Here is a 23278-nt window from a genome sequence, read left to right as displayed (position 1 = left end):
GGAGGTGTTTGGGTCATGGGGGGCAGATCCCTCATGAATGTCTTGGTGCTGTCCTCCCAAAAATGGGTGAGCTCTCACTCTGAGTTCAAGAGTAGGGTGTGGGTAGGATCTGGTTGTTTAAAAGAATGTGGCACACCCTACCCCTTGGTCTCTCTTGCTCCTGCTCTTGCCATGTGATGCACCGGCTCTCTCTTCACCTTCTGCTATGACTGGAAGCTTCCTGAGGCCCTCACCAGGAGCACATGCCTGCACCATGCTTCCTGTACAGCCTGCAGAACATGAGCCAATGAAACCTCTTTTATTTATAAAATGCCCAGCCTCAGGTGTATCTTTATAGCGATGCAATAGACTAATACAACCCATGATCCAGAGAGATGTGAGTCAGTTGGAGTCAAGGAATTTTAAAATAGAAATTAAAAGCAGAGTTTAGGAGCTGGTGGTTTCTTTTGTTTGTTTGTTTGTTTGTTTTTTCAACTGTGGCAGCACTAGTGACATTTTGGGCCAGATAATTCACTGTGGTGGGGGGCTGCATCCCTAGCTGATGCCTGCTAACCCCCAGGAATAACCCCTGCTATTTGTGACCATCAAAAATGCCTCCAGACATTGCCAGATGTCTCCTTGGGGCAAAAGTGTTCCTGATTAAGAACCACTGGACTAGACCAAAGCGCTAATTGTAGAACTACAGCAGGAAGACATGATGAATGAATTATAAAATTCGGGGGTAGGAGAGTTAGCCCAAGGAAAGTGCCTTCCTGACCTTATCCTGAAGCTTCAGAAATACATAGGAGTGGAAGACTGTGTCAAGATCCGACCCACACCTGTACTGACCATGGCAGGTCACTACCTTAATAGGCAAAGACTTCCTGAAAACTTCCAGCTCGAAGGAATGTGTGAAAGCAGAACAATAGAAGAGGAAGGAATTCCCTTCCTAAAAGGCTATAAAAAAGATCAAATCCCTAATCATACCTCTGCTTTCAGATCCAGTCTATCAAGGAATAGTTACAGCATCTCATAAAAGTTTCTTAGTTTTGTTATTTTCCTTCGCAGCTTTAAATCCACATTAGATTGCTCAACTTTCAGCTTATCTTGTTGGTGTTAAGTTCATAAGAATTAAATTTCAGAGCTTTTTCATTTCTCCACTTATTTTTATAAAACCATAGGGGGAAAACGCAATAAAAATTTTCAAATAATTGCAGAAACATTGCTGTTCAGACAAAAATGGCAACATCACCCGAACTCAACTGTTGGCTGACAGCACCATCATGCAATAGCTCCGAATGTTCATTTTCCAGCTGATTTATACAGATTTGAATTTGGCATACAAGAACTGGTTGAGAGGTGTCAATGTACAATGTGTGAATGGATGGAGTATACAGAAATGTTCAGTGTACAAAGGTTGAAAACTACTAGTAATTATGACAAGGTGAGATATGGAGCACTAGGTCACCGTGTGTATTTTATCTTAATTAGAATATAAAGACTTCAAGGGGAAGAAAGGACTTTCAAAAAATTCTTCAGAATCATCCTTAGTATGCATGCAATAAACACCTATTAATTTCTAATTTAATGGATAATGGGTGGAATAAAATTAACAATTTATTTGAAACAAGGATACAAGGCTTAAAAGTTCCTTAAGTGTTTAGATTCAAAATTATTTTGTGCCTGGTTAAGAAATGTCATATGTATTACATATAAGTGTAGATACATAGCTATCTTTAGAGATATGAAGACAGATAAATAGATATACCTGTCACTCAAACAGAAGGGGCAGGAAGGACATTGGTGTGTGGCACAGAATCTTAGTGCTATAGGGCTTTTTGAGAGACTATAATGAGGGCTTGGGGAGTAATGAGGGACCCAGAGAGGACCTTCTTTTTGTCTCTGATCTTTGTTTTTCTCTGGCATTTCTCCTATTCTTCTCTCTCCAGAGTGATTTTCTGCATCTGTAAAAATGCAGGAGATGGCCTCCTTTAAGCTGCCGAGTTCACTTGTCCTCTAGCACCCAACCAGCCCCATTAGCCTAACTACCTTCATTCCAATTTCCAGGAGAGAAAATGTAATTGGTCCAGCTTGGGTCAAGGTGCACCCCTGATCAATTCAATTATAACCAGTCTAGTGGGGAGTGAGGAGGGGGTCAAGTGTTCAAACATGTCTTAGGGCTCAATCCTACGACGGTGGGGTATGATTTTCAGAGAAAGGAGATTAAATTGTTGAGGACAGACAACCCCAAAGATGTATTACTTGTATGTTAATAATGTATTCTAGTGAAAACCTTAAGGACATGTTTAGAGATCTTTTCTGGTTCCATTTTCTTTTCCTTGCTAGACCAGTTTGGTAGGTTTTAAGCATGGTTGTTGACCAATTGATTAATCAGAGGTATGACCCATGAGAAAATAAAAGAAACCTGTGAGAAAGTTTGATAATGGTATGATTTGGCTCTCTGGATCATAAGGATGTAATTTGTCCTTGAAAACAAGTTAAGGTATATTTGTCTTGTAGAGCTTTTGTAACAAATCAACACAAACTAGGTGGCTTAAAACAAAAGAAATGTATTCTCTCACAGTTCTGGAGGGCAGAGATCTGCAATCAAGATTTTAGCAGGACCTGGCGCTCCCTCAGAGGTTTCCAGGGGAGAATCCTTCCTTGCTTCTTCCAGCTTCTGGAGGCTCCCAATGTTCCTTGGCTCATGGCTGCCCCACTCCCATCTGTGCTTCTGTCCTCACATGGCCTTCTTCTCTCCGTCAGTCTCTCCTCTTTGGGTCTTTGATAAGGACGCTTGTCTTTGGATTTAGGGTTTACCTGTATAATTGAGGATGATCTCGTGTCCACATTCTTAATTATATTTGCAAAGATCCTTTCTCCAAATAAAGTTAGATTCAGGGTTTGGGGATGTGGACATATCTTTGGGAGGCCTCCATTCAACCTGCTACATAAGGTGAAAATGGACTGACCAGTGGGGCCTTCTTGCAGTTTGTTCTTGCCGTGCCCATATCTCGCTCAGGGCAGGGCAGCTGCACTGGTGTAACTGAAATTTGGAACCCTTTTCCTGGGGCAGGCCTGGATGGTGGAGAGGACACAGTTGGCTCAGCTTAGAGCAGCAGGGACATGTAGGCTGGTCACAGGCCCCAGGCTGGTCCTTTCTGGCTGTACACATCCTCCACATTTTCATCAGTGTGTCTTACAGATATTTTCCCCCCTGTGTTTGCTATGTCCTGAATGCAAGATTGAGAAGCATTGGTTAGGAAGCCACTTCATTTTATTCTCCCTCTTCTTTATAGTCTATTTGATCTTTCCTTGAATTCATTTTTGAAATGTCTTCTAGTTGCAATTGTTAGTTGTTGACTGAATAAGACACCCTTAAATTTTCCTTCCAGTGGTTTCTTTTAGTCTGCTATAGAGAAGAGCTATAGTGCCAATGGGTGGGAGTTCTCAGGAAGGAAAGTCTGGTTTGATGTCATAAAGAAGATTTTAATCACTAGGGCTGGCCAACGATGAAGCAGGCTGCCACATAAAGCCCTGAGCACTCCATTGCAAGTGGGAAAATAGATGCGGCAGATCATCCCCCAGGGGTATTGTCGAAGGAGTTGTCCATCAGTGGAAGGGGTGGACATGCAACCTCTAAGGGGCTCTAATTGGTATTCTTCTGAACAATCATCTGATACGGGTATGGATACAGAATGTGATCGGTTCAGACTGCGAGGTGGGAAAGATTTGGCTTTTACTTTCCAGGAATTTTAAACAGGAGGTTTGGATTATATTGGCTTTTCCTGCACATAAAGACTGCTAAATTTAAACAGTTTGCCATTTAAGAGCTGGGCGATAGGAGATGACTTTAGAAGCTATGGAAACTAAAAAGAGCTCCCTCTAATCAGGAACAAAAGGGAAGAAACTTTTCACAGACGTTTAGAATGTCTGGACCAAGAGATCCGGCTCCTTCAGTCAACAGCTTAGAGTGCTTATATTTTAATCTTTATTTCTATTTTATTTCTCTGTCTTATAAATTTAAGGAACATCTTACTAGATATTTCTCTGACAATACTTTGAATGTTCTCCTGTAATATCGATTATCACATTATATTCTAATTTATTCAGTATTCTACATTCCCCATCTCTAATCCTTAGCACAATGCCTGGCACATAGTAGGCCCTCATGAAATGTTTGTTATTAAAACGTTGTGAAAAAATCAATCCTGGAAGAACCAAGGGGACTGTATATGCTTAACAGTGCATCATAACACTGACTTCTTAAATGAGATCTGTAGACAGAATTTACCCGTGCATTTCTCTCTATTTTTTGAAGGATAGAGTTTCTTGATTTTTCTAATAGACTGAATTAGGAAGCATAAATGAATCAGAAGCTTTTTTTGTGTGTGTGGTAGACTCACTTCTATAATGTAATGCCATGTCTCACTGGAGTCACCCTGAACTTCAAGGACTAGATAGGGTCAGCACAAATTGCCGTCTTTTGGCTAAAGTGTAGGCTGAGAGAACCTAGCAGTTGGCTAGGTCAACTCCTCACTCCCTTCATAATATTTTTCGGCAGTAAAATCAGGTAGATGGAGGTATTATCCTTTATAGTACTGGGGACGGTATAACAATTATTATTGTTCTTATTTGTCAAAATGTTATACTCAGAACTTAACAGAAGTCATTTTGAAGAGCGGAGATTAGAATTGGCAACATGGTATTTTTCAACTGCCATGCATCTCATGCAGAAAAAGTTCTTTACTGGGCAGAGTCACCAAAGCCTGGCTTTCTAGACAATTTTGTAGCTGTGCTTTGAACTTTCTTTGATGGGTTCTTGCTAACTGTTTTGAAACTCTCTTCCAGGATGCAATCCTTTTTTGAAAGATAATAGCAGGACACAAGATAAAGGCTCATTTCAGATGGTTCATCTAAATCTTATTCAGTGACTCTCAACTATGAAAATAATCATAAGAAAATTCATTTTACTACAAGATACCATGTATGTTTTTAAAAAGTAGAGTGTAGGACTCACTGTAGTAAACAACATTGAGTTCTATTTTTGAATCTCACTATTCCAGCCAATTTGCACATTGTCTTCTTACCCAGCTCCCTGATGCCTGTAGGCACCAGCTTTCAAGGCCGAACATTATCCACAGTTTGCCCCCTAGATTATGGAAGACTTTAGCCTCAGAAAGGAATCTCTGTTGTGAGATAGGAATCTTATAGAATCACTGCACAAAGTATTGTTTGATTTCTCTCCACCCAGTATCCTTATCATCCTGAATAGCGTCCTACACAACCCCACCCTCCTCGCTACATAGAACATTTGGGTAAGGATGCTAGGATGACTGGTCTTGAAGTGAAGTGCTGGCCTTGTTTCCCTGTCTTTAAACCAACCCATCTCCTATCTGGAGTACTAAACATGCAAGGTTTCACACAGGTCTCAGATACAGCCCCACATGAGTAAAGTATTAAAATGCTTAAACAACTCAAGAGTGAAGGAGTGAGGCTGCTTCTTGGCGTCCATCCAAGTGGTCGATTTGTGCGCAAATCCATGGAGGCCTTTTCAGGGAGCCATCACTTCTGTCCATGTGTGAGCTGTTTCTGACTCTGAGATGCTCTCTGCTCAGACCTCAGAAGCATTATACCCCCAGTGTAGTGTTTTTGTCAAATGTCTACTCTTATTCCTAATATTCAGACAGACATATGTTGCCTACAGAGACTTCTCCAGGGAATAAATCTCCCTTGTCCCCCTTCCCACCCCCCTTTCCCCACCAGTATTCATTTTTCTGATTAAGCAGATTCAGTGACATATGAACAAAAAGGAAGGTGACACTGCTTGGAATATGAGAATTCTCAGGGAAATGGGCCATAGAATTCATGAGTGATGGGACTTTTCCTATACAAAAATAGCATCTGTTATGTTGTAGTATAATGACCTATTTGCACTTGTGTCTGATTTACCTGATGAAGAACTTCTGTAGGGTGGGAAGCATGCCTCATTCATCTTGTACCTCCGATGCCAACCAAATATCCAGCATCCAATATCCAAACTACAATAATTCAACTTCTGTATAGGGGTGAACAGCATTACTAGAAGAGAGCATAGTGAACTGAATGGTGGCTACCCGCAAAAGACATGTCCAGATCTTTACCCCCAGAATCTGTGAGTGTGGCCTTATTTGGGAAGTGGGTCTTTGTAGAGATAACCAAGTTAAGGACCTCAAGATGAGTTTACTCTGGATTATCTGGATGGGCTCTGAATCCAATGACAACTGTCCTTAAAGAGACAGAAGAGGAGAACACTCAGAAGAGGAGAGGACCACGTGAAGATGGAAGCAGCAATTGGAATGGTGCAGCCACAAGCCAAGGAACACCTGGGGCCACCAGAAGCTTGAAGAGGCAGGAAGAACTCTCCCCAGGGTCTTCCAAGGGAGCATGGTCCTGCCAACACCTTGATTTCAGACTTTGGACCTCCAGAACTGTGAAGGAGCACATTTCTATTGTTTTTAAGCCCCCACATTTATGGTAGTTTATTATAGTAGCTACAGGAAACTAGTACAGGGGGTGACTTGCCCTTGAGAACAGCCATTAAAACTAACACACAGAGCTTGGCTCATGGCATTGAAAAGAAGAGACCAAGAAAAAGGCTAGTTGAAGGACTCTGGTTGGCAGAGCACAGGTAACATGGACTGAATTGTTAAAAGAGGCCAGAAGGGGTGGATCTTGAGTTCCAGGAGCCTTGAAGAGCTGAAAGAAGTTTCAACCTAGGCTGAAGAAATGGAGTAACAGGAGCTTATAATTCACCAGACTGCATGCATGATTTAGATCTGGAGCACGCACTGCAGTATGCAGTTGAGTTGACCAGAAAAATACTTGAAGGCTTTGCCAATGGGGAGAGAGAAGCACCTTGGAGAAAAATGGGGTTTGGGTAGCGGGAGGATGGCCATTTCTCAAGCCAGGCCTTTGAGAAACTATTTTGCCAGTATCAGGGGCTAAAAGAAAAGGATCCAGGCATGGAAGGATTTTACTCCCAAGTAAGCAATGAAAATAAGTCAGTTTGGGGGCTGGGCGCAGTGGCTCATGCCTGTAATCCCAGCACTTTGGGAGGCCGAGGAGGGCTGATCACGAGGTCAGGAGATCAAGACCATCCTGGCGAAACCCCATCTCTACTAAAAATACAACAATTAGCTGGGCGTGGTGGTGGGCACCTGTAATCTCAGCTACTTGGGAGGTTGAGCCAGGAGAATGGCTTGAACCCAGGAGGCAGAGGTTACAGTGAGCCAAGATCATGCCACTGCACTCCAGCCTGGTGACAGAGGAAGACTCTGTCTCAAAAAAAAAAGAAAAAAAGAAAAAAAAGACCAGTTTGGCCCATCTGTTCCTGGCGTGTCCTGTGCTGCTCCAGCCTGAGGACCCTCTGCCTCACAGGGACTCAGTCCTCATGCACACAGATGGGGCGGGGGAGCTGATAGCACTGTGAGGAGCCAAGCATCCTCCTTCAGAGATGAGAGTGGCAGGGATGTCAGAGACGTCCTCAGCACCAGGGCCAAGTTGGAGAGAGCAGACTGTGTGTTGTTATGAGAAGATAAATGCAAGACACTGGAATTCCCAGCAGTGTGAAGGAGCGGAACGTACACTGAATCCACTGCCAGGAGACCTGGGCTATTGCTCCAGCTCCATGATGTAGCAGCTGGATTACTTTGCAGGAGTAACGTAACTTCTTTTTTTTTTTTTTTTTTTTTGAGACAGAGTCTTACTATGTCACCCAGGCTGGAGTGCAGTGGCGCTATCTCGGCTCACTGCAACCTCTGCCTCCCAGGTTCAAGTGATTCTCCTGCCTCAGCCTCCCAAGTAGCTGGGAGTACAGGGGTGTGCCACCGCACCAGGCTAATTTTTTGTATTTTTAGTAGAGATGGGGTTTCACCGTGTTAGCCAGGATGGTCTCGATCTCCTGACCTCATGATCCCCCCACCTTGGCCTCCCAAAGTGCTGGGATTACAGGTGTGAGCCACCACGTCAGGCCCATAACTTCGTCTTTCCTGCAAGGAGCTTGGGGAGATCACTTCCAAGGTGTCTATAACCCTAAGAGTCTACAATCACTGCCTGGCTATTGAATGAAATGGATTCAGCCGTGGAAGTGTCTTCTTGCTAAGTCACTCAAACCAATATGAAAAGTTTTCTGATATACACCATCCTCCCCACCACCAAAAGCAAAACAAAATAAAATATCATATGATATATAGGAAAAGTATATTCCTAAGAAAGGACTACATGATTATAGCATGGCTTGAGGTGGGAAGTCAATGAATGAATGTTGAATGATAAATGGATAAGGGTTGATTCATCTTTTTGCCAAAAATATAATATAGTCATACAGAGTATGTTCTTAGGAAAAGGACTACATGATCATAACATGACACAATGAGAACATTCAGTGGATGAATGTTAAATGAATGGGTGAGGGATTTAAAAGGATTTTTTAAAAAAACATAGAATCCTTCATGAATTTGCATGTCATCCATGTGCAGGCCCTATGCTAATCTCTGTTTCATTCCAATTTTAGTACATATGCTGCCAAAGCGAGCACTGTAAAAGGATCTTAAGGATTTTTGCTAAGTAATACACCAAGTCTTATTTCTGCCAGTTATCTGTATCATGACATTTAATTTGTTTAGCTCTACCTATCCTTTTATTTTTAATTTTTTGAGACAAATTTTGAGACAAATTTTTTGAGACAGAGTCTTGCTCTGTCACCCAGACTGGAGTGCAGTGGCACAATCTTGACTCACTGCAGCCTCCACCTCCCGGGTTAAAGTGATTCCTCTGCCTCGGCCTCCCGAGTAGCTGGGACTACAGGCACCTGCCACCACACCGGGCGCAAATTTTTGTATTTTTAGTAGAGACAGGGTTTCGCCATGTTGGCCAGGCTAGTCTCAAACTCCTGACCTCAGGTGATCTGCTCACCTCAGCCTCCCAAAGTGCTGGGATTACAGGTGTGATCTTACTCTTTAAGTGAGAAGTGACTTGTACGTGACACCCATATCAACTCTTCCCTCTTGGTGCCCTGAATCAGCTAGACAGTCTTTGGCTACATTGGTGGTCAGTAAGTGTTGATGACTCATTGAGCATGGATTTCTCTCACCTGTACTTTGGACTATACAGAAAACCAAAGATAAAGGGCTGTCTTGAATCTATTCAGGGTCCTTGTGTTTTGCTCTTCAATGCTTACCACCTTCTTTTCTTGGACAAGGGTGCCACCTGACCTTATTATTCATGCCTTGTTGACTGACTTCATCAAAAGAGTTGTAACAAACTGTTTTTAAACTGTTCTTATTTCTGGGGTAAAACATCTTTATTCCACTTGTAAGAACAAACAAAAATTATGGCACTATGCACATTATAATGGAGATGACTGGCATTCTCTTAAAAGAAATAGGCTACAAAACAGAGAAAGCTCAAAATGATGGCAGGAGGCCAGGCCAGGTAGCCTGAAAATCCCTATCTCCCTGGCCTGCAGTGTGACACTGCCTGGTAGGAGGTGATTTGGAGCCAGGTGTGCCATGCTGTGACTGTAGCCAGTGTAATTTCTGTGGAAAAGTCTCAACTATCACATTAACAGGCCATTTAACAGACGCTGTAACCACCCTGATGCTGGGGTGTTGGTCCAATTTCTCCTCCTGTGGCTGAGTGTGCGTTCAGATTTAATGAATTGGTTGAATTGATTTGGTGATCGGTTTTGGCAGGCTTCTTCTCCCTATCTCCCTGGTTTCCCCCTCCATGCCCTCCATCACCACTGAGCCCTATTGGAGGGACACCTGTTATTGAAGACACTGCCGAATTATGTGCAGGACAAATACACACCCACATGCACATGCACTTTCATTACACTCCTGGAAAAACAAAAGCAAAGACAAGAAAATATTGCTTTTGGCCAAGTGAGATGAGGCTTTCATTGCTCCAAATTCTGTGAGTTTGGGTAATGAGCAGGAAACAACCACAGTTCACATATTCCGAAGCCATGAGGATATTTACCTCCTGTTTGGACTGGTGGATACATATTTGGGTCAAGGAAATCTATGTAGAGGACAAAAGAGCTTGAAAATTCATTCATTCATTTACCCATTCATCCATTCATTCACTTGTCTTAAAAGTCCCAGATACTCTGGGTGTCTGGAGATGTTGAATAATAGCTTCTGCCTTTCCTCCCTCCACCCTCTCCCTTTTTCATACAATTTAAAGAATGACACACATGAGCACAGAAGTAATTTTAACAACACGAGAAATGCTATTGTTGAGGAACAAACCAAATATCATCAGAGCACAGAAGGATCACCATGTAACTGCCTGTAGATGGCCAGGAAACCTTTTGAAGGAGATGATAATTGATCTGAGTCATAAAGAATAAAGAGGAGTTTGTCTATCTGGGTATAAATTAACCTGGCTTTCTGTCATTTGTCTGTCTTTCTGATTTCCCATCAGCTTGTTGAGGGCAGGAGCTGTGTGATTGGCTTCTTTATGCAGTGGGAACCTGGCCCAGTGCCTTGTGTATGGGAACCACTTGCCATATTTTAGCTGAGTGAACAAATCTATAAATGACAAGTACTGAGATTCTTTCTGGAGTGCACATTGACTAGTCATGGTCAAGATCTCCTTTTGGATTCAGGTGACAGCAGGAAGGTTTGTGCTGGAAAATTTACAGGGTACACAAGGACTGGGGGGCCTAGATGCTGTCTAGGTGGGCCTGGACACCTAGAAGGTGACCCCAGGACTGACCATGGGTACAGAGTCAACTAACTGTTGCACTCCACCTCTGGATAAGAGAAGATCACCACTGCTTCACTCCTCTGGTTGGGGTGGTGAACTCCCAGCTGCAAGACTCTGACTAAGGGGTGCTTCGTGAGGAAGCTCCTTGGAAGTCCTGCCTCTCTCTAGGTCCTGGACAGCATGTGGGTGACCAGGGATTGACCACACTGAGTGTGATATGGATCAGAAGGATAGAAAAGGCAGCAACGACAAGTGATTGTCTCTTCCTAAGTTTTCCTGTCTTTTGTTGCCCTTTTATCTGCAGAGCATGGTCTAATAAACAGAGAAGGCTCAGGAGGGTCAGAAACACGGTGTTCGCTGAGTCTGCCTCATTTCTCAGCCTACTTGCCAAGAATTCCCAAAAAGGAAGCATTGGAGGATCATTCCAAGGCTTGAGGTAATCAGATCTTTCCAGAACTTGAATTAGGTGGCTTGGGAGATAAGACATTGAAACAAAAAGAGCCCAGTCTAGGAATCAGAAACCATTCTTTCTGGTTCGAGCCCTAGTTTATTGACTGGTGAATGACCTGCAGCAAGTTATTTAACTTCTCTGGAATATAGTTTTCTCCTCTGTTTCCAAAATCTAGCACTCAAAATCATTTATACATTTTGATTTATCACGCACTCAACATATATACTCAATGTCTATGTGTAGCAAATACAGTTTCCCAAGTAGAAATAAAGAATACTGTTTTTCAAATGCCGTGGGGCTTATGAATATTTTTGTAGACTGCACGTTATCTGCAACCATTTTTACATTTAACTGTGTCTCTGGAAAGTGAGTTCCTTCTAAAGGGATAGAGGTACTAAATGGTGATATTCTATAGCTAATGTGGAAAAATTTATCACAGCACTGTGTGATTTGTTCCAGGGACTACCTTTCCCAAAACAGAGAAGCCAGTAGCCTAGATGTCTGATCTAGAGATGACAGACATCAGCTCCTTTATTCATTAGCCGGTACATTTTATCATACAATCGGATTTTGAATTAAATTACAAATAGGAACTTATAACATTGGGATTAAAGTAATGTTGATTAATTTAATTTATACTAAGGTGTAGATGACTGATACTACACCCTATCCTCAGGGTATATTTTAAGTAATGATAAGGAAAAAAAGCAAAACAGGAAAAGTGATGGGAACTCCAAGGGTGGTGGCAAGGTTATAGGAAGAGGGTTAAGGACATGGCAAGGAGAGAATGAATTTTCCAAGGATAAACTTCTTTTTTACTTCCTGCTTTTTTCCTAAGGTCAGACAGAAACCAGCAGTATGGGATCCAATTTCAGAAAATGTCACAGTCTCCTTGCTTTGTGACCCAGGCTAATTTTCAAGACCAGAGCACTACTTCCTCAAAAATCAGATAAAGCTGCCAAAGTCGCTCTTGAGGGATTTTATGAAACTAACATTCTTTTCTCCTTTTACATCATGCATTTTTTTGGTGACTATAAAACACACCTTAATCATAGAACATTTAGATACCACAGCAAAGCATAAAGGAGAAAAACCCGTCCTCAATTCCACCATCTTTAATATCATAGTGCATTATGTTTTAAAGGCAAAAGGGAGTTTTCAGGCCTGTATCATGGCAGTTTAAAGCGAGGAGGTAGCAAAGCCACCACAGCAAAAACAGAGGCAGGGCCTGGGCATGTTACGTCAGCAGAACTTGGGACCAGTTTTTTTTTGGAGGGGGAGTAAAACTACATTGTATACTCTCAATGAGATGTGTGTGTCTATATGATGGAGGGGGCTTGGCATGTTCGGTTACCACTTTTTCCATCTTACATTCTTAGTAACTAGGTTACCTGAAGAGTCCATTTGCCACATTCAAATCAGAACTGATTTTTAAATTAGTTGACGACTGTGTAGGTGACACAGATCAGAGAAATTCTGTGCATATACATGGCACTGTTTGAGTGTGTATGTGTGATTGTGTGCGTGTGTGTGTGTGTGCACGTTCTTGTACCTGCCCAGAGGTCAAGTAACCAAATTTGGAATGGAGTGGGTTGAGAAAAGCTTCTCGGTTTTCCTGCCTGTTCCCATCACTATGACTTGCAAATGAAGCCTTTCTTCACGAAGTAAGTCAGGTTGTGGGCGAGAGATTCAGAAGACTGGAGAGAGTTTTTCTGCACTGCCTGCTCAGCACCAGAGAAACCGGAGGACCCTTGGCTGTGCCCACAGCGGGAAAAGCCCAGGCTCCAGGTGAGGCCTCGCTTCCCCCTGGGTGGTTTGAAGAAGGGGCCGATGGCGATCATAAACATCATTTGCTGACATGGGGTCCTGGGGCTGCGCTGACCACAGGAGTCGCGGTCCCCAGGATGCAGGAACTGCTCACAAAGCAGGCATTTATGAACTGGTTGGCTTTGCATTAATTAATTCCCCATTCACCAACAGTAACAATCCCTTCAATGAGTGTCCAGGCCCTGGAAAGCCCTGGTGTTGATTGGAAGTGACAAGTGCATTGCAGAGTGTGACTGTGTTAATATGGAACAGCGCAAAGGGACCTGGAGCCCCTCTCCTGTCCCGCGCCTTCCTTCCCGTGTCATTTTTGAGGAAGAAAGAGGACTTGGCTTCTTAAGGAGTGTTTAATTTGGTTTTTCCTCTTTGGTGGTTCACTTGTCAGCTGCTGTTTTCTCATCTGCTTCTTCTCCGGGATGGGTTAGTTCTGATATAGTGAGTTCTGTCATGAGTCCATGGAGTGTCGCAAGGCCCTCGAAGGGCCAAGAGCCCTGACAGGTCACAGGGGGCTGATAAGCCAGGGCTGATATACCCACACACACATACGCACACACACACACAAACGGATATGGACTCTCTGGGGAGGCTGGGCAAAGCCTGGCAAATTCGCTCATTGTTAAGAATTTGGGAACCAACAAGAGACTTGGAGTTCCACAGGTCTTAGTAAAAGCTGAAATGGCAGGGAAATTGTAGAAAGTGGAGCTGATTGTCAATTCCCGAAGGCCAGGAAAACATCTCTTCTTTAACAAGCAGCTCTGTGCCATGTGCTTGCAGGCTCTAAATAAACGTTTGTTGGCTGGCTGACTGGCAGTGGGTTAGACACTTGCCCCTGTGATCCTCCAGCTTGTTTAATTGCCCAGTTATTTGGCTTCTTTCTTTCCAGTTGTGTTACTAGCTTGCCAGTTTCTGTGTCAGTTGCTGGTTCTAAGGACGCATGCACTTATCTGGCTGGGCCATTTTAGGTTTTGCTACCTATTTACACATTGGCCAAATCTTTCTTAGTTGATACGGTCCTTTATTACTTTTGAAGATTTTCCGGTTTGTTTCATTCTGTGTTTTTGCTTGCACTTTTAGGAAATAGATTTAAAAGACTTCATTCACCCTTTTCTAGGTATACACTGTGCTAGAAGATACCAAAATGATTAAGAAAGATCTCCCCCTTACCACTAGAAAAGAGGATTAAACATAAGCACATTCACAAATAACTGTAAGGCAGGATTAACACAGGCCAGCGCTGAAAGAGACATATAAATAAGGGTGATGGGGCTTCCAAGGAAAGCACATCACAGCTGCCGGATCAGTCAACAAGGGCTTCCTTGGGCATCTGCAATGAGTCAGGAAAGATGGTCAGGGTTTTGTCATGTAAAGGGGGCATTCTTAGCAAAGGGAATGGGAAACATCTGAGGCTGTGTGTTCTGGGAAGGAGTGAAGAGTACACTTTGGGGTAAAGCATAGATTTGGGCAGGAGAAGTGGGAGGGACCAGGGATTGAGGACTTTGTCAGCAAGGGTGAGATGTCTGCAGTAATTTTTGCAGACATGCAAACCAGTTGGGAGATGTTTATTTGGGTAAATGTGGGTGGGACTAGGGTGAGTCACGTGAGGGGCCTAGGGCACAAAACTTAAGGAGACTCGCTCTCAGGTGCCACCTCTGCCTTTGCAGGATCCTGAGTCAGGTCTTCTTACTGCGCTCCCAGCTTGGTCTGGGAGTGGGCTGACCAGTGAGCAGCAGTTTTGCATATTCGCAAGATTGCTGTGAAAGCTCTGCATAGGAGGGATTGGAGACGGTGGGCGCTGTGTGAGACCGTGCAAATAGAGTTAATAGACACAGAAAAGATGTGCAACCTGGATGGTGTGAATCGTGTGCTCCTGTAAAAGAGTCAACACAGGCCAGGGACAATTCCACATGCTTTTCACATGTTAATTAATTTCCTGATGAAAGATAAAGCTTCTAGCCAGGAGTCCAGACAGCTGAGTTCTAGTCTAGCTCTGCTCTAAGGAGTCCTGGGAGCCCCTGTGGCCTCAGCTCTTTGACCTGTGAAATGACCGAGTAACAGAACATTTCATAGGTCCCTGAGAGCTCTAGAATCTCACGTCACTCATGACGTATGTTAATATCAGCTGGCCTCGAAAGAGAACCCGAGCCTTGGGGACCCCAATCTTGGATCTACAAGATCTCTCAGACCAGAAGCCCTGGGGGGTAAATCCCTCCGTCCAGAATCTTGTCTTTCGTGGATTCAGTGTAAACTACTTCTCAAATTTCTATGTTTCTGGTCCCCCTTAAACACTGACATTCCAGTCAGTCTGATGTTAAATTCTGCTTTCCCCTTTCTACCTTGTGTTACCTACCACCACAGCCTGGCCCACATTTTTCTATCCCTCCCTCCTTCTGTCATTAACAAAACTCCCCAGACCCTTGCAAAGCCCCTACAGCAGAATTATCCCAAGAGAGAAACAGTGGATTTAATAAGCTTCCCCTTAGATGGCCCCAAATCCCTTCCAGTTGATTAGGGGAAAAAACAACTACACACAGGACAGTTTCCTGATATGCGGGAGGTGAGAGAGAGAAAGAATAAAGAAAGTTCCTGAAGTCCTGGGCCTCAGGGACCAAATTAAGAAAGCAGCACCACTTATTCAAAATCAGATGAATGTCAGTGGGATGTTTGTCAAACAAACTTGTCATTATTTGTCACAATTTGAGGAAGTATCAGTCAATAGTCACACTCGAGCGCATAACAGAGTTATTTATAGCTGCCAGTCTAGAGTTTTAACTCATGCGGGGCCAAGGTTCGATGTTATAAACAGCTTTGTTTATAATGATTGCGTGGCTATAAATAGTTTGGTTCCCCGGGTGTCACAGAGCAGCCCCGGGATGGGCTGCCAAAACCAGCGCCAGGAAGCAGGCTGCAGCAGGGAGGTGAATCCTGGTGGTGGTTTTTTTTCTTCTCCGAGTACCCTTTCTGTGAGTCCTTGGGCAGGGTATTTCATGTTGTTCCTCAGTGTCCCTTTTGGAATGGGGAGTCGGGCTCCCTGGTGTTCCTGGGAGATGGTGGAAGTTACTCACTTAATGAATTAACATCTGCCCCAAGATCTGCTGTTGAAAGGGAGCCAGTATGGGGAGCACCGCCTCTTTTGTGCCTATTCACGGACAATGAGCTAATTACAGTCTCTCTCCTGCTGGAGGGTGGAGGGAGATATCCTGTTATTCCAGTGAACAGGCAAAGCTCTAAAGGTTTGTTTACAGCTTCAGAATTAATTTGAACGACAGCAGCATCTCTTCTAAAAATACGAGGTTGTCAGAAATTTAGAAATTTACTAGTTTCTTGTGTCAGCAGAACCTTATCTAAGGAGTGGGGAGTTGGGGGATTTGTGGGGAGCAGAAAAGAGGAAGGGGAATCTGTATACATAAATTTTACATGTAAAATACATAGGTATGTCAGCTTAAAAACTGATCATTTTACCAATTGGCACAGGGGCAGTATTCTCAACATCTTCCTGACAACCTCCAACCCCACCCTCCAAAAATGCAAATCTATTTGTCATATGGAAATTTCTTGATCGGTAACTCTTTCCATGTCACGCTCAAAATCCTTACAGTCAATTTTAATACTATTAAGCTAAATCTTCTTTTGCTTTCTTTTTTTTTTTTTTAAGAAAAGGTGTGGCCATGAAAAAAAATTTATTGGATCTTAATTTGCAAGATTAGTTCTGGTTCATTTTATTGCAGTAATTTAATACTCATAATGATTTTCTGACACATATGTTTTAGCAGCAAGATCTACTTCCTATTCATTTTTCATTTCAATGCAACTGACGTATATTAGGCAGGATGGTACAGATCTAAGGGAGCAGCACCCCGTGAGAAACTGACATCATTCTGCCATCTTGGCATCCTCCCAGACATGTGTTGAGCCCCAAGAAGCCTGCACCCAGGTATATCCAGGGATTCAGGACTGAAGGTGATAAGCAAGAAATCCTTCTTTAAAAAGGAGTTACATGTTTTTCATGTATAGGATTATTAACATCATTACCATTATCATCATTACTGCAATTCTGGCTAAGGGAGCTGTGAGTTGCATCCTATTTGAATGTCTCCCACTGGATGGGAAGGAAGCAATGAGGGCCTCCTAAGTAAACCAACAATCACACTGCAGGGAAGGTGAATCATGGACTCCAATACCCAATGCCACAGGACTCTGACCCAGGTACTAGGGAGGGCATCCTGGAGGAGGTGGCCTCCACATTGAATCCTACAGGAGGTTCCTTAGGGTGGTAATTGTGCCTTTTTGTTTCTGTACAGACACCTGCTGGCATAGTAGGCACATGGTACATCTTTGTAGAGAGAGTTAATGAAGGTGTATTCTTTTTAGGAAGTTGACAGTCCCTCTGGACCTCTGTGTCATACATTAGCAATACATAAAAATAAACATGAATTTAAATGGTTAAAAATGAAAAATAAGAGAGAGGAGAGAGATATTTGCGGAGTGTGTGTGCTGGAGTAGAATGAGGACCCCCCATCTGATTGGTGCTCTGGAATTCCTAAACAAAACAATCAACTCCCTATTGGGAGTCGGCCCTTGCATGGCAAGAGTGTGCAAGGCCAAGGTGTAGGAAATGAAATGGAGCAATGAGCATGTTGAAGTGAATTGATCCGAGTGGAGTGACAGGCATCGTCAGCATTTCCTCTCTGTTTATTTTTACATGAGGCTTTACCCATACGTGAGGCCAAGACCTCATCTGTTGTGGGTTCCAATTCTGTGTTCAGGAAGGAGGTGGCATTAAGCTAAAAGGAAGAGGATAAGTACAAGGAGATGGACATTATATCAAGTTTCTCCCTTAGTCTTTCAGTTCTTCTCAAATACTTTTTCTTGTGGTTATACTTAGTTTCATGATTATTTCTACCATTTTTAAAAGAGAGATTCTCAATGTTTATTTTAAAACAAAAAGGACAGATGTTTTTCCACATTGTTATTGGGTGAAGGGGGAATTTTAATATTCACATTATCAAGCATCTGATTTCAGAGAAGATTCTTAGAATCGGAAATCTGTTTGCCCAGTCACTCATAGCTCCCATCTCAGAGATATTATGACCATATATCCTGGACCTAAATGTTCCCATTTAAAGGAAAAGGAACAGAACAATAAATTTTGCAGCATAACATGTAAATCTGATGACGGCTTATGCTTAATATTTTTGTTTATTTCTGTTTCTAAGAATTTTCCTCAATGCCGAGTACCAGCTGAGGAGGATGTGGTATAAATGTATTAAGCAGCTTAGGGTCTCTGGCCACTAATTCTTAGGATTGTAGATTTTTAGAGCTTCAGGAAACAATTAGAATTTTCTACTTTAGTTCTCTCTTTTTTACAAATGTGGAAGCTGAGCCATTTGACTTCTAAGAGACAGAGTTGGGATAGAACAAATGTCTCTTGGCTCTTAGAAAAGATAACTAATATTTGTTAGACACAAATAGTTGTGCCCTTTACAAAGGTGCAGTGTGGTGGTTAAGGATGAGGGCTCTGGGGCCAGACAAGCCTAGGTTTATATGTTGGCTCTGTCACTATTTGTGAGGCAGTGAAATGTTACTTCTCTTCTTTAAGCCTCAGCTTTCTTCATCCATAAAATGGAAACACTAATGACACAACAACAGAGGCATTGGAACGACTGAATGAGATAAAGCAGGTCAAGTACTTTGCGATTGTTCCTGACACATGGGACATCTTTAACATGTGACACAAACCACAGTGAAAACAAAACCAAAAAGCAAAACAACCACCCCACAGCTAGGCTTTTTGTTCTTTCAGCCTGGTAGGATCTGTACAGAGATGTTACTGGTGAAGCTTCTTTCTTCTTCACGTCCTTTTGTACATGTTTATTTCCATGGGGGCTGGAGAAGCCCTCTGAGAGAGAAACACACGAGTCCCATTCACCATTAGGCTTTGGGTACAGTGACAGATCTGATGGATGGGTGGGTAGCGATGGGGAACAGGGAGGGGAGGTCCTGGTGAGTCATCACTATGAGCAAGAAGGGTGCTGATATGCTTAGCTGGCCCAGAGGGGGAGGGTCTGGGCAGTGGACCCCACTTTGTAGCCCAGCCTTCACCTGCTGGGGGTGCAGCTTTGCTCTGGGCATTGCTTTGATCAGCAATTGGAACTCAAGGTGGATGAGAGCTCCGTGAAAGGGACTGCTATACTGTCTGGCCCTGAGGACTCAGATGGTTGGGACCCCACCCCTGGGATGAGAACACAGGCAGCAGGGGCACAGGTTGGCAGCTTTGAGGACCTGAAACTTATTGGAGAGAGTTATTTATTTCTGTAAATACCTGGATCTCTTGTAAGTCAAGCAAGTGGGGACTTAGGCCACTAGAATTTGGAACAGTTGTCTTAATCACACAAGCCACGTGATTTCACTCATATCCTGGGAAATATTATTTGCACATAAAATTATCCCATTTAATCCCTCAGTAGCCTTGCAAAGTTTTTATGGTATTTTGCATATCAGGAAAATGGAGGCTCAGAGAGATGTAAATCACACTTAAGGTCACAGATATCAAAATAAAGCCTAGAATGAAAACAAATATCATTGGTTTTATAGTCTATATCCTGTCCTTGTCCATTGACCCAGCTGAATTTTACTTTTAATGCATTTTCCTTCCACCTCCTACCTTCTTTGGTTTGTGAATGGAGAGGTAGCTGTGACTTCCTGTGGCTGAGCCACTTCCTGTGGCTGAGGGAAGCAGCAGCCTGTCTGGTTACCTGAGCCAGGTCTGGGGCCAGGCAGCATGCATTCTAGTCCTGCCTGGGACACTCACTGGCCTCAAGATCTTGGGCAAAACAGCTGACTGCTTTGCACCTCAGTTTCCTCATCTGTAAGGTAAGGTGTATTAGGATTCTCCAGAGAAACAGAACCAACAGGTTGGGGGTGGGGGTGGGGTGGAGAGAGAGAATGAGAGAGGGAGAGAAAAAAGAAGAAGAAAAGAGAAGAGAAAAGAGACGAGAAGAGAAAAGAAAAAGAAGAACTAGAGAAGGAGAAGGAGGAGAAGAAGATTTATTTTAAGAAACTGGCTCAAGCGATTGTGGAGACTAGCAAGTCCAAAACGTTCAGGGCAGGCTGGAGACCCAGGGAGGAGTTGATGGCGTTCCAGTGGGAAGGTATTCTGAAGCAGGTTCTCTCTTCCCCAGGGGACCTCAGTCATTTCTCTTAAGGCCTTCCACTGACTGGATGAGGCCCACCCACATTATTCAGGGTAACCTGCTTTGCTCAAAGACTACGGATGTAAATGTTAATCTCATCTAAAAATTACCTGCACAGCAATACCTACACTGGCGTTTGACCAAATATCTGGGTCCCATGGCCTAGCCAAGTTGGTGCATCAGATTAACCGTGGGGCTAATGAGATGTACTACATAAGGTTGCTTTGTGGGTTAAGTGAGCTGACATAGGTGAAGAATTTAGAACTGTGTCAGGTACAGATAAATTCTTGATAAGTGTTATCCATCATTCCTTCCAAAAGGAATCATTCATTCCCAGGGCAGACTCTCCCTCTGTGGCTTGGACATGTCATCCTGGCCACTGGGTCCATGCCCCTGAAGTCAGCAGGCTTTGCTTCTCTTCCATTTACTTCTTGTGGCTGCGAAGAGTCTCTGTGCCTTGAGTGTGGCAGCCTGTGTCTGGGAGGAGAGCGAGCTTTCCTGGTGCCCACATCAGTGAGGACACTAGGTGCTGCCTCTTAGTAAAGGCCCAACAGGGGAGATGCTGCAAGGAGATGTCTGGGGATGGAATTCTCCTGAGAGGATCTCTGTTGTTGTTTATACTCGCGGCAAGAAGCAAACACATCGCTCTTTCATCTTGGCAGGATGTGCTGCTGCTGCCAGCCTGTCTGCCCCGCCCCTGGATCACCCCCACCCCCCCGACTCAGGTGGATGGCCCTTCAGCAAATGCCTTTCTTGGAAAAAAAAGGAGAACTGCACCCCTTGCCGCCCACCTCCTTTTCAGTTCAAAACTCTGCTCTATCTCCTTTGCCCAGCCACACCTTTCGTGGCCCTTCCTACCTGACAAAGGGAGATACCTTTGAGAGTCAGGCCTGCATTGCGAGCTGAGCGAATGTTCTTTTTGGAAACAAAGGAGTGTTCTTTTGGCTTTGGTTGATGAAAGCAGGTGGATTAAGAACTAGGATAAATGCAAAATATCCTGGAGGACAATGGGGAAGGAAAGCTGCGGGAAGGAGACATGGAAAGGAGGGTGGAATGGGAGATGGGAAGCGGCTGGCAGTACCAGGGAAAGGGTAAACCACGCTTTCATCTTGGAGTCTGATCTGTTTCTGAACTCTGAAGAGTAAGGCCATGAATTTTAAAAGGTGTCTCTGCAGTATCTCTGCAGCTGACAGCTCCAGTCACAGAACCAGCCCTCTCTGAAGCTCAGGAGTGCCACAGGAGGCTGAGCCCAGGGAGTCTGGAGACCAGGAGGCTGGGGGAGCCCAGCTGGCCCTTGTCAGGAAGCAGGATCACTCACAACTCCAACGCACTGGCCTGGGCAGGCTTCTGGCTGCACTTGGACGTGGCTGGGGCTGAGTATCCCCTGGCAGCTCCTGGAGGTGTCCACGGGGCTGGTATCAGCAGATAACTTTCTGAGCAGGTCTCAAGGCACTGCTGGATGTGCTTGTCAATAACAAAGTCACACAGACACCTGCTGCAGTCCCTGTTCACCTGTGCTGACTGCTGAGAGGACAGCAGGCCTCCCGGGGACTGGCTGTTTTCTCAACAGGGTTTTGAGGAAGGTCCTCTTCTAGAAAGGGCTGGGGGACCCTGCTTTGAGAGCTGCTCCCAGAGGGGAAGCCAGGTAGTTCCAAAGGTCCTGGAGGAGGCTCAGAGTCTGCAAGTCACCCAGTAGAGGGAGGGATGTGAAGGTGGCCTGCTGAGTGCTCTGGGCTGGAAAAGTGGCAGTGAGTATTGTCCTTGGAGCCCTGGGAGAAGTGTCAGTGCATCTTACTTTATGAGAAATGTATGCTCTTGAGAAATGGAATGTGGACATTTAAAAAATATGTATTGTTATATCTTTATCAATATGTCTGATTTTTTTTTGAAACCCTGGAGTATTGGAATCATGACTTCTCTGTTTGTGAATTGAGCATCAGGAATATTGAGTTTTCTAAAAGCAGGGATATTGGTAATGGAAGCAAATGGACACTTCTGGAGCTGTCAGGTAGCCCAGAGCAGGACCCCAACAGCCACCAATGACACAGCTCCTTAGCTCGCTGGCTGAGCCAGGAAAACAGAGGTAGTAGCCCTGGGCAGAGGGACGCCACACACAGCCAATCCTGTGGAGACACTGGGAGGCATCTGGAAGCCCCACAAGAACCTACCCCTCCTCAGCTCTGTGTCTTGCCTAGTTACATCCTCAGAATTGTGAGGTACCCCTCCAGCAGCTGGAGGCCTGTGGAGGGGACTCGCTGTGTCTCAGCTTTGGGACTCCTGAGCCCCCGTTACAAAGGAGACTCTTTTTAGAGGGTGTGTGGGGCAAAACACCTTCTTCCTCATTTATTAAAAATTGTTCATTGGAGTAAAATATACATAACATAAAATTTACCATTCTAACCATTTAAAATGTACATTTCAGTGACATTAAGCACATTCATAACCTTGTGCAACCATCACCACCATCCAGCTCTGGGTATTTTTTCATCATCCCTAACTGAAACTCCATACCTATGAAACACCAACTCCTCATTCTCTTCTTCCCCCAGCCCCTGGCAACCACCATTCCATGTTCTGTCTCTAGAAATATATGACCACTCTAGGTATCTCACATAAGTGCAGTCACACAGTATTTGTCCTTCTGTGTCTGGCTTATTTCACCTAGCATGATGTCTTTAAGGTATATCTACGTTGCAGCATATATCAGATGTTATTTATCTTTTTATTATGGTAAAAATATCATAAGATGTATCATTTTAAGCATTCATAAGCATTCATAAAGGCACAGTTCAGTAGCATTAAATCCATTCACAATGCTGGGTAACCATCACCGCTATCTATCTATCTATCTATCTATCTATCTATCTATCTATCTATCTATAACTTTTTCATCATCCCCAATAGAAACTCTGTACCCATTAAGCAACAAGTCCCTATTCCCGTCTCCTCTCAGTCTCTGGTAACCTCTATTCTGTTCTATCTCTGTATGAATTGGTCTATTGCTATGGACCTCATATAAGTGGAATCATCCATTATCTCCCACCTTTTGAGCACAGATTAGATTAGAACACAGATTTTC

At 43.8% G+C, this 23278-nt stretch overlaps 1 long non-coding RNA gene and 1 other non-coding gene across 3 annotated transcripts in view; one reads left to right on the top strand and one right to left on the bottom strand.

Annotated features, from left to right (window-relative positions):
* LOC107975069 (uncharacterized) overlaps nucleotides 1-23278 on the top strand; it is a 417195-nt gene that overhangs the window by 206502 nt on the left and 187415 nt on the right. For both annotated transcript variants that reach the window (XR_001718278.3, XR_010157568.1), the window contains exon 5: nucleotides 11039-11170. This is a non-coding gene — a long non-coding RNA (uncharacterized LOC107975069). The remainder of the gene's footprint in view (nucleotides 1-11038; nucleotides 11171-23278) is intronic.
* LOC112209607 (U6 spliceosomal RNA) lies at nucleotides 8454-8557 on the bottom strand. The gene has a single exon (XR_002944441.2). It is a non-coding gene; the product is annotated as a U6 spliceosomal RNA (small nuclear RNA).

The sequence above is a fragment of the Pan troglodytes genome, chromosome 5 (genome assembly GCF_028858775.2).
Source record: "Pan troglodytes isolate AG18354 chromosome 5, NHGRI_mPanTro3-v2.0_pri, whole genome shotgun sequence".
Lineage (NCBI taxonomy): Eukaryota > Metazoa > Chordata > Mammalia > Primates > Hominidae > Pan > Pan troglodytes.
The sequence above is the reverse complement of the archived record's forward strand: the minus strand, read 5'-3'. Positions and strand labels throughout refer to the sequence as shown.